This window comes from Nuphar pumila, chromosome 12, assembly GCF_984573655.1.
Source record: "Nuphar pumila chromosome 12, dmNupPumi1.hap1.1, whole genome shotgun sequence".
Taxonomy (NCBI): Eukaryota; Viridiplantae; Streptophyta; class Magnoliopsida; order Nymphaeales; family Nymphaeaceae; genus Nuphar; species Nuphar pumila.
The window spans coordinates 17,277,698-17,292,217 of NC_143260.1; the positions used below are offsets into that span (position 1 = coordinate 17,277,698).

The following is a 14,520-nucleotide window of genomic DNA, read 5'->3' on the forward strand; positions in this document are numbered from 1 at the left end:
TATATATGGAGTCCAATCTCTAAGAATCACGAGTAACTAAATAAGCTTGTATTTGAAATTCGAGTAAAAAATGAGCACTTGAATCCAATAAAAAGAAAATGTTACCTGTTTCCTAAATAGATTCTTAACTGTTACCCTTAATGTAATTTTGTGCTTCTTCGATTGTCTGGATCGCCCTACCCTCCATCTTATTAGCCCGAGTCTCTCTCTCTCTCTCTCATCTGTGAGACACTCTGAGCTGAGGAAGCCATGGGGTTCGAGAAGATCAAGGTCGCCAATCCCATCGTAGAGATGGACGGTAATGATTCCCCTACCAGGGAGGGGAAAAAACCCTTTTTTTTTCCTCGCTTATTCATCTTTTTTTCTCGATGTATCGATCGATCTCTCGAATTTGTTCGTTTGTTATTTTGTGTCGTTGTAGTTCCGATGTTTTTGTCTTTTTTGTTTTTTTCTGGAATTAGTTTTTGGATCTTAGATTCGTTTTGATCGAGAGATGATCTTCGTGTTTGTTTCAGTTGAGTAGTCTGGATTTGTGATTTAATTTCCTTTTTTTCTTTTTCTTTTTGAGAAGAAGGATGAAGTAATTAGCTAACAAAGTAATGTGATTAAACGAGAAATCGGTTCTTTTTTTCTTTCTTTTTTTCTTGTTGACGTCTTCTCTATATTTCTATGTTTTCGTTCAGTGGAATGCTTTCTTTTGGAACCGTTACTCGTGTTCTTTGTATGATTTTAAACTTTAGTGAGCTTAATTTGCCAAAATGAATGATTTGGATTCTGTTTGATTTCTTTCCTCTTTAGTTGTGACTTGTGTTCAGTGATGTGAGTAATAAATAGTTTTTTTTCTTGAGATTTATTGATTACGGTTATTGTCTATGGCTGATTTGTTGATGAAATTACTCTTGGTATAAAAAAAAGAAAAAAAAAACTATTTCTATGGTATCTGGCTGTTGTTACATCTATTTTCAGTGTATGTACGCTCTTTGAAGCTCGGCTTATGCTTTTGATTTGGAACTGCTGAAGTTTGATCATTATGCTATTGATGTGATCGGATCTGATTCTGAATAGTCCTTTTGTATCAGTTGTATGGTCATAACATGAAGCAGTAAGTAAAGGGTAGGTTAAGAAATTGAAAACTAGCAACTCACGGACCATAGCAAATCCTAGGTTGCAAGCCCTGAGTTGTACGGTCCTTTCTTGACATGGAAACAAGTTCAAAAGAAAGCACTGGTCATCATCACCTTGTCGTAGATTAAGAGATTTCTTCATTCTCTTTTGGTTGCTTATGAACTCTTTTTGACTTCTTCATTTTCGAAGTATGGGCAAAGATCGTATTTCTGTTTTGCCCCTTTTTCGAATGTGTCAATGTGGTGGCTAACAATTTTTCGAGCTGAGCTTTCCTATCTCTAGAGTAGTCTTCATGTACATGCCATTCGCACATGAGGTGAGGTATTTAGTATCTTTGGTTGAAGGTGTCTATATTTTTTATTGGCATGATTGCATCAATTTCATCATGAGACGCTGTTATTCTCAGAAGCAACCCAGAGCACCACGGACCTTTGAAGCTCTCATTCTTCTTTTAATGTCAGATCCGGGTCTGCTTTTTCTGGGCTTGGATTCGACTATGTTTTAAGCAGTTTCTTGTTCATTTCTTGATGCACTTATTTGCTCTTTTTACCTGTGAATGCTGTGTAGCTTGCTAGATTGTTATAGATATTGAATAATTTTGCTAATGAATTCCTTATTTGTTGTTCTAACATAAAATTTTTTAATCTCTGCAGGGGATGAAATGACCAGAGTTTTTTGGCAAATGATCAAGGACAATGTGATTAGTTTGCAATCAGTCTTTCAAAATTGGATTTCTTCCTTGTAACATTTCTAAATGTTGATCGTGCAACCTGATTGTGGTAATTTGGTGGATGTGACAGCTGATTTTTCCTTTTGTGGAGCTTATCATAAAGTACTTTGACCTTGGGCTTCCTAATTGTGATGCTACTGATGACAAAGTTACTATTGAGAGTGCTGAAGCTACTCTGAAGTAATGTTCATTGTCTTATTTATCTTCCTTTGATTGTTCTATGCATAACAAGTTATACATAAAAAATTGAGCAGCTTGGTAGTTAAGTGTTTAGGAAAGCTATTTGTTGTTGTTTTTATTTTAGCAATGTGAAACAAAACAACCCTGTTCTGATAATTTGACGATCTTTTTAAATCTCCTTGCGCTGTTTGTGTAAACTTGGACATAGGAATATCTATAGCTGTAATAATTAGTTGGAAATCAGCAGTTTCTGCTTTCTTCTTCTGTTCTGGAGAAACTGCTTATTTGATGTAATTTTTTTTAACCTTATTTTCCGATGCTGACATGGCTTATCTGCAGGTATAATGTAGCTATCAAATCTGCAACTATAACTCCTGGTATGGATCCCATGTAATTTATATAATTAATTGTCTCATAATCAGTTCAATGTTGTCTTTTATGCACAACTATGTTTTTGCCTGTTTCCTTTACATCTAATCATTGCATGACAGATGAAGCCCGTGTTAAGGAGTTCAACCTGAAATATATGTGGAAGAGCCCAAATGGAACAATCAGGAACATTTTAAATGGTTAGAAATATTATGTCTGCTTTATTTTGTTGAAACTAACCTAGTGATTGCTTATTCAAGACTCTTTTTGATTCAGGCACGGTATTCAGAGAGCCAATCATTTTCAAAAACATTCCAAAGCTTGTTCCAGGTATGGAAGATACAAAGATAGCACTTTCCTATTCAAGGGTATCGCTGAAGCTTTCTATATTTCAGTTTTTGGGACTCACATACTAACTGAAACCACCAAGTTGTCTCTGCTTAGGTAGATCCTGAGACAGAACTAAGCTGACTCAGTATTCCAAACAACCTTCTTTTTTTTTGCTGATATGAGTCTGCATGATTATATGTCAACTTAACATGAGGACTTCCAGTTGCAGATACTTGAGGATTTGTTTTTTATCTTATTTGTTATGTATTTTTAGGATGGACAAAGCCCATATGCATTGGAAGGCATGCTTTTGGTGATCAATATCGAGCAACAGATGCTGTTATCGAAGGCTCCGGAAAGCTCAAGCTAGTTTCGGTAGGAGGATTCAATGGTTAAGAGGATATGGTGTTCTTTAGTTTTCTTTTTCCATTTCCTGACATGTCTTTCTGTGCAGTACCAGAAGGAAGTGGTGAGAAGACTGAGTTAGAAGTATATGATGTTAAAGGTACTGGAGGAGTAGCTCTGTCTATGTACAACACTGATGAAGTCTGTCATCTTTTATCTTGTCTTGCTTTATCATTACTCTTGATTTAATTTAAAGTATTGCCAGTCTGCTAGTTCTTCCTCTTTTTGTACCTTAACTTAAGATAATAAAGCTGCTAATAGTTGTTTAATCTGAATTGGTTTTACAATAGTCCATACATGCCTTTGTTGAGGCTTCAATGACCACAACTTATCAGAAGTGGCCTCTTTATCTGAGTACCAAGAACACAATTTTGGAGAAGTTTGATGGGAGGTGCGTCTTTGTCACTTTTGTTCCTATCTACAAATAGATTTGGCAATTTAAGTTGTCAACTCGTTCTCATTGTCCATGGCAATAAATCTGGAAGGGCTGGTAATTGCTTTTCAAAATGATTTTCATTTAGAGGTGAGTCATTAAATTCTCTAATTGGATCTCTGTTGTCCCCACATTTAGGTTCAAAGATATTTTCCAGGAGGTATATGAGAGCAAGTGGAAATCCATGTTCGAGGCTGCAGGGATATTGTAACGACCCTAACTCATACCTGTTAAAAAGTGACAGTTTTTTTTTTAAAACAAGCGCGGAAACATTCTCAGAGAGCAGGGGCTTTATAGTTAAAACACAACTACTACCATAAGGGATCTTATACCCATCATCCAAACCAAAACATTAACTTTATTTAATAAAGTGTATAAAGTCTGACATATAAGCAAATAAAATATAAATAAAGCAAAAAGAAGAGTCACGTTGTCCAAAAGAATTTGTCAAGCAGTCATGTAGTCTTCTCGTAATTTTTCTTAAAAGCAAGTCGCCTCACTGGGCCTTTGAGGCTGCGAAAAACACAAAAGTAGGGGTGTCAGAATCTAAAAAAATTTGTGTACGAAACTCTTTAATAAATTAAATAAGTAAAATAATATAAATAGGATTCATACAATATTTTAGAGAGCTACTAGTAAAACAATTTCTTAATTCAATTAAATAGTAAAGACATTTATCATGCAACATAGTATAATATCATGCAATCAATCATACATCATAAGGCACAAGTAAATATGCATGATCTAATGCATAATAGAAAAATGCATGCTATTAATGCACATGTATGAATAAATTGTTATTTTTATCAATTTTTTTTATATGCATATCTCTATTAAATGCTACAATCATTACTTCCTCTTATTATTACCGTTGCCCGCGGATACTCCAAATGGGTAAGAAATTTTTGAAGTCAAGTTAGGTTCTCAGGGTAACTTAGCAGACAAGTATTTTATTACTGAGATCCAAACTTAGCCTTCGACCGAAACAACCTTCAGAACATTAGACATTCAAGTCTAATGTCATCACAACATTCCATCCACAGACGCTCGATGACATGTTGAGAGCGTGCGTTTTGGATTGGGCAGGAGATTAGAAGAAACAACTTGCAAAGTTCTCATTACAATAATAGCTTTCATGCCAGTATTGGCATGACTCCGTACGAAACTCTATATGGCAGACCATGTAGATCCCCCGTGTGCTGGGATGAGGTTGGAGTGAGAGCAGTGGAGTCTCCAGATATCATCCAGCATTACGCGAACCAGGTGCGTTTGATTCGTCAGAGGTTAGTCGCAACGCAGAACAGGTAGAAGAGCTATGCTGATCAGCGGCATAGTGAGCTTAGTTTTGAGGTGAGCGATCACGTTTTCGTTCGGATCTCGCCTACGAAGAGTGTCTTTCGGTTCAGGAAGAAGGGGAAGTTGAGTCCTCGGTATGTCGGACCCTTTGAGATCCTTGAGCGGGTTGGGGAGACCGCGTACCGTGTGACACTTTCTTCTCAGTTTTCGTAGATCCACGATGTTTTTCATATTTCGATGTTGAGAAAGTATGTACCTGACCCCTCACATATGATTCACTATAAGGCGATAGAGGTACAACCTGACTTGACGACCAAGGAGAGGCCAGTTGAGATTGTGGATCGCCAGGAGAGAGTGATACGTAGTAAGATGATCTCGTTCGTGAAGGTGCGTTGGCAGCATCACAGACTGGATGAATGCACTTGGGAGCCAGAGGCGGATATGCGTCAACACTACCGACACATATTTGGTACGTTCTAATTTCGTGGACGAAATTCTTTTAAGAGGGTAGGGATGTAATGTCACATTTTTTTTACACTTAGTTAAAATTGAGATTTTCAAAAATTTGGCTAAGTATAGAAGAAAAATTAGTAGATTCTCAATTTTAGGCCGATGCTTTTGAGTTTGGGCTTGACCCAAGTCTCATTGTCAAGGCCTAAACAAGCCACTTAAAATGTGAGAAAGAGTTTTATTTTCGACCTTTAAATTCAAGCGAAATTTGGGTTATTTTCAGGCGAAATTCAGAATTTATATTCAAGTTATATATCGTTGGATGCGTCTCGGAATTCTAAGCACAACGATATTTTACATTTCTGAATTCAAGTTTCGGTTGGCCCGAAAATTACATTTTTTTTTAAAAAAGAGTTGTTTGTCGGGTCGAGTCCGAATTTGGATCGGACTGGATCCAATGGAATTGATCTAAATTAATATGGATCTGGACTCTATTCAAGACCCATATTAATCTGGAATTGATCCAGCCCAAAATCCATTTGGATTTTTGAAGATGGATTTGGATCTTGGACTCTGATCCCTATCCAAATCTATGTCCAACGAATTTTCAACTTTAAATTCATTAGATACCTTTAAATTGAAGTTAATTAATGTTAAGAAGTCTCACAAGTTAATATGGCAACTTTTGGAAGCTCTTGGATATTTATTTAATATTTAATATTTAATATTTAATATTTAATATTTAATATTTAATATTTAATATTTAATAGTTAATATTTAATATTTAATATTTAATATTTAATATTTAATATTTAATATTTAATATTTAATATTTAATATTTAATATTTAATATTTTATATTTTATATTTAATATTTAATATTTAATTAATTTTATTTAATTCCGAATTTTATTTGTATGGTTGTTTATGATTTCTTAAAAGAGTACTTATACATGCCTAAGTAGGCTAAAGAAGGTTTTAGAAAGTTTGTTAAAATGGAAACTTTGAAAAGTCAACAAAATAAAGAAATTTCAAAATATTAGGAAAGTGGGTGTGAGAGTTCCAAAAGGGGAAACCCTCTATCTCCAGCCCATCTAGAAGGGACGGGAGAAGGGGGGGGGGTTAAATTGTAATATCAAATCTATATATATATTATATATATATATATAGGAAGATACATGCAGATATATATTTCATATATATGTACATGTACCTACCTACATATATATATATATACTTATTTCTTGTAATAGTCGTAGGGGTAGTTTAGTTATTTCGTGCATATTCTTTTTCAAATATGTTGTATTTTTCTTTAATTCTTTTTTTCTTTAATTTTTGTATTTTTCCTTTTTGTAAAAGGAAGTGTATACCTTGGAGGGGCCCACCATCTAGTTGTTGGGCCCCTTCCAACGATCACAAGTGGAGCCCCTCGGGCATTCCCCTATTGTTTTTTCCATGGCTTTGGGTCAAAGCCCAAGTGATTAATAAAGCTTTCCTATTCTTTTATGCATTTGAGTGTTTGTGCGATTTAGTGGGTTGTGCTTTTGTGCACAAGTGTTCTAAGAGTTCTTATTGTGCATGAGTGCACGTGTTTCTATCCAGAATATTAAGGTCTTGATCATAGTATCTTATTGAAGATACTTTCATAGGGGCGTCACCCCCTCTTTGTCTATTTAAACATAAAAAAAAATAAGGGAAAGAGAAAGAGAAGGAAAAAGGGAGAAAGAAAGAGAGAGGAGAGAAAAAAAGGAAAAGAGGGAAGGAGGAAGAAGAAGAGAGATTCTTCTCCAATCCATCCATTCATTCTTAATTCCTTTTCGATCTACACGTATGGTACGAGTTTCCTCTCTTGATTTAAGTAAGAAATTGAATATAGATTGGATTTTCATGCAATATTTTGGTAGAAATCCATAGTAAAGGAGTAAATCTAGATGCTTACTCTAAAATACATGGATGAGGATTTATGGATCCTCTTTTATGAATGTATTTTCGATTTTATACATCTTACCAAAAAAATAAAATTTTGTACATGTCTATTCTCATGCTAAAACATAATTTATTTCATGATAAATATAGCGTGTTATATGCTTGTCTTATGATATTGTAGATGTTTCCTGAATATTCTATTGAAAGAGCATTTGGACATTGGTTCATTGTAAGAGTAAAATTCTGTTTATGCATGCATGTCAATTTGAAAAATCTGAATATGCAGGTGTTCTTGATTTGTGAATAAGTACATGCATGTAGGCTTGAAATATGTGTTGGTACATGCATGCACAACTAGTAGAATCATGTCTATTTAAGAGATGAAAGTTGTAGATTTATGCATGTTGAATATGCATGTGCTTATTCAAAGTTTTGTAGCATGTTTTTTTTCTGCATATGCAAAATAATTTCATAGGCATGTGCTGGCCTATTTGTAACAGGCCTGGTTAGTGCCACAAGGCCCAACCTCGGCTGGGCAGCCGGCTAACGTCATGGGGCTGCAGGGCAGGCCTGGTCAATAGGTCAGCTGAGTGCAGCTCGACCGGCCAGGCGTGACGAGACCTGGAGGCACCCTGCCAGGCCGCAGGCCCAGCTGAATCCATTCAGCTGGCCCAACCTGCCACACCTTTGGAGCCGAGGTTGGGCAGCCTTAAGATAAAAAAGAAGAAGGGGTTTTTAAGTTTTAAAACAGATTTTTTTTGGGGGCTGACTGACAGCCAACAGAGTGGTGCTCGGCTGACTGACAGTCTTTGGTAAAATGCAGAGGCCCGGGTTGGGCTTGTATGGTGGATGCCAGGATGAGCCAACTGAGCCCGACTGGGCTGGCGCCGAGCCCAACTGAGTGGGTTCAGCTGGGTGCCTTTCAAAAAAAGAAAACAACTGAAACAAAGGTTTAAAAAAAATAATAAAGTTTTGTTTGTATGGCAAGCGGGTGGCCTGTGGCACCCAGCTGATTGGGTTCAGCTCTGTCGGGGCTGAACCCCAGCCGACGGGGTCGGCTAGGCTCGATCGACCTACTTCAAAAATATTTTTAACACCTTGTGTTTGCTTAAATCTGGAATTTGAAATTTAATATGCATGTAAAATTCCAAATTTTGTTAAGTATATGTATTTTGATTTTAATACATTCTAAGAATGAAATTTTTCACTTGCTTTGACTTGATATGACATGCTTAAGCAATATATTATTTCAAAGTTTATTTCAAGTGCATGTGCAACATGAAATTGATGTGTTTTTCGCATGTACGTAAATTCATGAATGTTCACATGTTCTAATTGAAATGACTCATGAATGAAAGCATGTAAATGGTATGAGATTGCGAACACATGCATATTAATATTGTAGTTCATGCACATTGTTAAATTGACATATATGAATGTGCATTTGAAAACATGTGACATCATTGCATATATGACATGTTATGATTTTTGCACGTGATGCATCAATGATCGAATAATGGATCATTGTGGGCTGTGTGAGCCTTGAGCTTGGGTCGCTTCTTCTTGTTTTAATGCATCGCAAAAGTTATATTTGATATTGTTTCTCTATATTGCACCGTTCTATGTGTTTTCACGGGTTGTGGTCCTGTGATGAGCCTCACATATAGATATGCGAACTTGTGTTATTAGTTTTGTACGAGAAATTGCAAATTAATGGAATAAAAATTAATAACAAGATAAAGAAAGAAAACAGTGTAATATACGTTTTGAGATATCACTTCTTTAGAATAAGACTCTTAGACTTTGCAGTTTTGGGGAACCGTGAGGATACTAAAATTCCGTGTGCGTTGTTACCACTGAACCTAATATTGAAGTTCTTCTGCTGGCCACGGTTTTAGGGAGAGTCTGCCATTTTACCTGGGGGTGTTGTGTAGACATAATTGTTGTTTTGGTATACCAAGAAAGTGGTACTGGTGGACGTGGATGTCCCTGATGTCTCGACATTAGATTTGGATGTCTAATGCTCCGAAAGCTGTTTTGGTCGAGGGCTAAGTTTGGAACCCAGTAATAAAATACAATTTGTGTGTTAAGTTACACTGAGAACCTAACTTGATTTCGAGAATTTCTTACCTGTTTGGAGTATCTGCGGGCAATAATGATTGTATGTATTTAATAGGGACATGCATATAAAAGAGAATTTGATAAAAATAATAATTTATTCATGCATGTGTACTGATATCATGCATTTTTCTGTTATGCATTAGATCATGAATATTTACTTGTGCCTTACTTATGATGTATGGTTGATTGCATGATATTATACCTTGTTGAATGATGAATGTCTTTACTGATTAATTGAATTATAAAATTATTCTATTAGTAGCTCTTTAAAATATTGTATGAATCTTATTTATGTTCTTTTACTTATTTGATTCATTAGAGAGATTCATATACAAATTTCTTTGGATTCTGACACCCTTAATTTTGTGTTTTTTACATTCTCAAAGGCTCAGTGAGGCGACTTGCTTTTGAGATGAGCTACGAGAGGATTACATGCTTAACAGATTCTTTTGGACAACGTGATTCTTCTTTTTGCTTTATTTATATTTCATTTTTTTATGTCTCAGACTCTATGCACTTTATTAAATAAAGTTGATGTTTTGGTTTGGATAATGGGTGTAAGATTCCTTGCGGTGGTGGTTGTGTTTTAACTGTAAAGGCCTCGTGTTTTTAGAAATGTTTCCGCACTTGTTTTAAAAAAAAATGTCACATTTTTACGGGTATGAGTTGGGGTCGTTAAAGATATGATAAGGTTTACTCTTTGTTTCTTCAAGCATCAGCCCCCATTGAATTTTCTATGGTAAGTAAGGATGCACAACGAGCCATGCTAGCCGGTCTTGGCTTGAGCTAGACTCGTTTAAGCTCGGCTTGAACTTGTTCAGGTAGATAAACGAGCCGAGCTTGGTACACATAAACGAGCCGAGCTTGATCATGCAATCAAGCTCGGTTGAGCTCGATTAGCCTGATTAAGCTCGGTTTGCATAGTTATATAATGCACATAGTATAAGAACAATTTATGTTTGCAAATTTAACACATCAAATGGCCTTGCTCAAACGGATAAGGTGTTAGCCTTTTACATAGGAGGTGGGTAGTTCGAAACCCACTGTTTTCAGTGCAGTTCATTTTTTTTAAATAAAAAATGCTTGGCTCAAGCCAAGCTCGAGTTCGACTTGAGCCGAGTTTGGACAAAAGCTGTTCAAGCTCGAGCTTGAACAACTATTTTTTTATTTGAGCCGAGCCGAGCCAGCCTAAGCTCTGCTCGTGTGCATCCCTAATGGTAAGTGTCAGCTTCTTATATGATCTTTGATGGTAAACAGGTACGATCACAGACTTATTGATGATATGGTCGCCTATGCACTCAAGAGTGAAGGTGGATATGTTTGGGCCTGCAAAAATTATGATGGAGATGTGCAGAGTGATTTCTTAGCTCAAGGTTCGTGATCTGTTGATGGTTAGAAATGTATGTGCAAGTGTTTCATGGATAGTGTGTAGATGGCAAAACCTGAACCTGATACATAATGTAGCATTTCACTCTCTTAGAAGCCCTGCTGTCAACCATGTGCAACATGCCTCGACTTGTGTAATTTTGATAACCTAAGTTCTCTGATACCATCTGAGAGACTGGGTTACTCCATTCCTCTTTGTTGTGTCAACCTGAAGCCCCAATATTGTTTCTCGTCTACCCATTGTAAATTAAGGATACATGGGATAAAACAGTACAAATCTGACTTTGTCATCAAGCTTTAGATATTTTCACTGTCACGGGATGGTGGGTTTCTAAAAACTGGTTTGTCTTCTGGCAGGTTTTGGATCTCTTGGGTTGATGACTTCTGTGCTGGTGCAGATCTGACAAAAATGATTACCTGTTTCTTGCTTGCTGTAATTGCTGCTCAGCTGAACTGAATTAATTTTTCAAGCAGGTTTGCCCTGACGGAAAAACTATCGAGGCTGAAGCTGCTCATGGCACAGTTACCCGACATTACCGTGTTCACCAGAAAGGTGGTGAAACAAGTACCAACAGCATTGCTTCAATCTTTGCTTGGACACGGGGGCTTGCACACAGGTATTAGTAAACTCTAATTGCAGATATGAAAACCTCATACCTCTAATTTATTTTCATGATAATTGTACTCAAAACTTTCAGTGTACTTGAGAGTTGAAAAAAGCGACTGCTTGCAACTCTTACACAACATAAAGTCGAGTTCTTTTTGAACCACAACTGTTTTGACTCATCGAGAGTCAATAAAAGCAAGCAAGAATAACTCTGATACCTGCTTACTCCACTTCGGTGCACAGAAGTGTATCCCATCATCTTGATCTTCAGCCCCTAACAATCAACACTTGACTGGATTGGTAACTGTTTTAATATGATTTTCTGAGGTTTATGAATATCGCCTATCACAAAATGGGGTTTATGAATATCAATGTAACAGATCTTGGTATCGGGATTTTCTGTGCGGGAAATCTCATGTTAAATTAAAAGTTTTGGAATGTTAAGGAAGGTCTCTACAAAATACTGGAAAATATAAAAATTAGGAATACAAATATATAAAATGTAAAAGGAAAATTCAAAAAATTTAAAAATACATTTTTATTGGGTAAATAATGGATTAAAATATTCGTATTTTTAGAATATGTGGTATTTGAAAATATTGCGATTTTTCCAGATTATATTGGTGTCCAAAACATCATGATAAATTTTTAGATTTTCAAAATATCGGTGATCCTTGTACATTGAATATATATGATCTTTTGTGTGTGTGTGTGTGTGTGTGTGTGTGTGTGTGTGAGAGAGAGAGAGAGAGAGAGATGATTTCTGCTTTTGTTTCTTTGGAAGAACTGTTTGATATTCCTATTTGTGGTCATTAATTGTTGACTTTGTCAGGGCCAAGTTAGACAATAATGAGAGACTTCTGGATTTCACGGAGAAACTGGAGGCTGCTTGCGTTGGAGCTGTAGAGGAAGGAAAAATGACCAAAGACTTGGCTCTTCTCATCCATGGACCCAAGTAATCTTCTTTGCAATTTGTGCTTTATGTTTTCTCTTGGGCATTATATAAGAATCTGGATAGCAACCTTGAAACTAGAGCTTAGTCCATCCAACTGTGCAGTGGATTGGTTTCAATTTTCAAAAATTATTCCATTTGCATCCACTTCTGGGATTGGGTATCACTGTTTGACTCAAACATGTGTCTGAACTTCAAATGCTTAGCAATTCAGGCGCAAGAGCACTTATGCATCTTTGCTGGCTCATGCTATGAACATTGCTTAAAGTTATTCTAGCCACAGCTGCCAGCTGGTGCCAAAACATGTTTCAGTACCTGTGCTTGATTCTCTGGTAAATTATGGAAGGTAGCTCAGTCAGGACCTGAATCACCTGTGCTGTTCAGAGGCTTCCAACCAATGTAGGGATTCTCTTGCTTTGGTTTCTATTTCGCGTAGCAACTTTCAGTTACTTTACATGTCCACCCGGTACCAGTCTTTCGAATAAAAGATTTACCTCCAAATTCATCTGTCATGGGTCAGATTAGGTGCCTAACAATCTCCAAACTTTAACATTGCTCAAGCATTTTGAATCGCAGTGGTTGTTGGAAGATTCCAGAATCTGGGAAAGTTGGGTAAATTGGTTTGTTATTGCTGAGTATAGGCCCTGGGCACATGATCTAGACGTGCTAATAGCCTCATCAGGAAACTGACTGTTACAATTACATGTGCATGGTTTGGGTAGCGGAGGTTGACCATTGACTCTAGAAATGGCATCTATCTGTCTCAGCCGAATCACAATTATATTGATCTCTCAGTGTCATCATCATATTCTTGCTTAATTATGCAGGGTTACTTGAGATCACTATTTGAACACACAGGAGTTCATCGATGCAGTTACTGAGGAGCTGAAAGCAAGACTTGGTTGCAAAGCAAAGTTGTAATCCCCACCTTTTGGTTTCTCACACTTCATATGAATTAAACCCAGGACCAGTTAGGAATTATCCCTGCTGGGTAGGCATTAGTAGATGTATTCTTTCTTCTGTTTCTCTTTTTTTCTCTCTCTACTGTTTGACACTCTTTTTGTTTACTTCATATATATCAATGTGATTTAGAGAAATATGCTACAGCTTTTATAAGTGAAAGTCCCGTCTCTAAATTCAAAAGATTGCTACCCTCAATTATGGAAGTTAGAGAGGAGGCATCTTTCATTGGGGGGATTTTTCTTTTACCCTTGTAGTCAAAATTTTTTCTTTTTTTTTCTTTTTAACTTGTGGGCATGCCAAGTTGCTATAGGGTGAATGTGGCTGTTGTGAAGAGCAATAATTCCCTGGATTTTCATGTTTTTACACTAGCAGGAAAAAAAAACAGTTTGAGAAAATTCTGGATATTCAGTAGGGAATCAAGGTGGTCTGTTGGATGACAGTGCATGAAATCCAGAATTTTGTGTTCCTCCGGTGCAATTGAAAGCGATAACAACCCAACCTCACCCTTAAGTTGACAAGGCAGGGGTGTAATGTGTGTTTTAACATGGGGACGACTTCTCTTTCTTTTTATTCACCTCGTTTGGTCATATCTTTGGGACTAAGCTTTTCCTCTTTTCTTTTTCTTTTATATATTGATGTATGGTTCGGAAGTTTTGTTTTTTTTGTTTTCTTTGGAAGCATGTCTATTTGTTTTCTTGAAGAATCTAATGTTGATTGTTGGGTTGCAGCTCTGCATAAAGAGAGGGTGGTTCAACTGAAAGGTGATTTTGAGAGGCGAGAGGTGGAGGGTAGGTAAATGATTTTTGTCATCGTTTCATGGACGAAGAGAAATAAGAGATTCAATGTCTATTTAGTTGGTGATGCGTCTTGTATTGAGCACTTTTGATGTGTTTTATTATTGTAGACATTCTCCTTGTTTCTGCAGTTATGACTCTCTCTCTCTCTCTCTCTCTCTCTCTCTCTCTCTCTCTGGTTTATTGCTCATCTTGAGTTTTTTGAGCTTGGGTGCTTGTAAGGGACTTCTTACATGGGTGTCTGATTGGACCTGGTTGGCTTGACTCGTTATCTCATTTGGGTTGGGCTTGCTCTGGGCAAGTTTCATCTATTGGAGTCTAGCTCAAACCAAACTCTAAGATCTCAGGTCCCCTGATCTGAGGTCGTGTGAGGGTCAGTGCTGATGTCACACGGACCCTACACCAAGGTCCAAGCTCTCCCAAATGCTTCAGGATCTGAGATCCTGGGTCTCT

The 14,520-nt window shown here is 36.8% G+C and overlaps 1 pseudogene across 1 annotated transcript; it reads left to right on the forward strand.

Moving 5' to 3' along the window:
• The first annotated feature begins 203 nt into the window (after positions 1-203).
• Positions 204-14,137, forward strand: LOC149820155 (isocitrate dehydrogenase [NADP]-like; annotated as a pseudogene). Its single transcript, XR_016426420.1, has 16 exons — positions 204-298; positions 1,779-1,822; positions 1,926-2,035; positions 2,375-2,412; positions 2,527-2,604; positions 2,681-2,734; positions 3,009-3,125; positions 3,189-3,280; positions 3,430-3,530; positions 3,711-3,779; positions 10,623-10,738; positions 11,109-11,143; positions 11,226-11,368; positions 12,191-12,313; positions 13,138-13,301; positions 14,002-14,137. The product of XR_016426420.1 is annotated as an isocitrate dehydrogenase [NADP]-like (transcript).
• Positions 14,138-14,520: the final 383 nt, after the last annotated feature.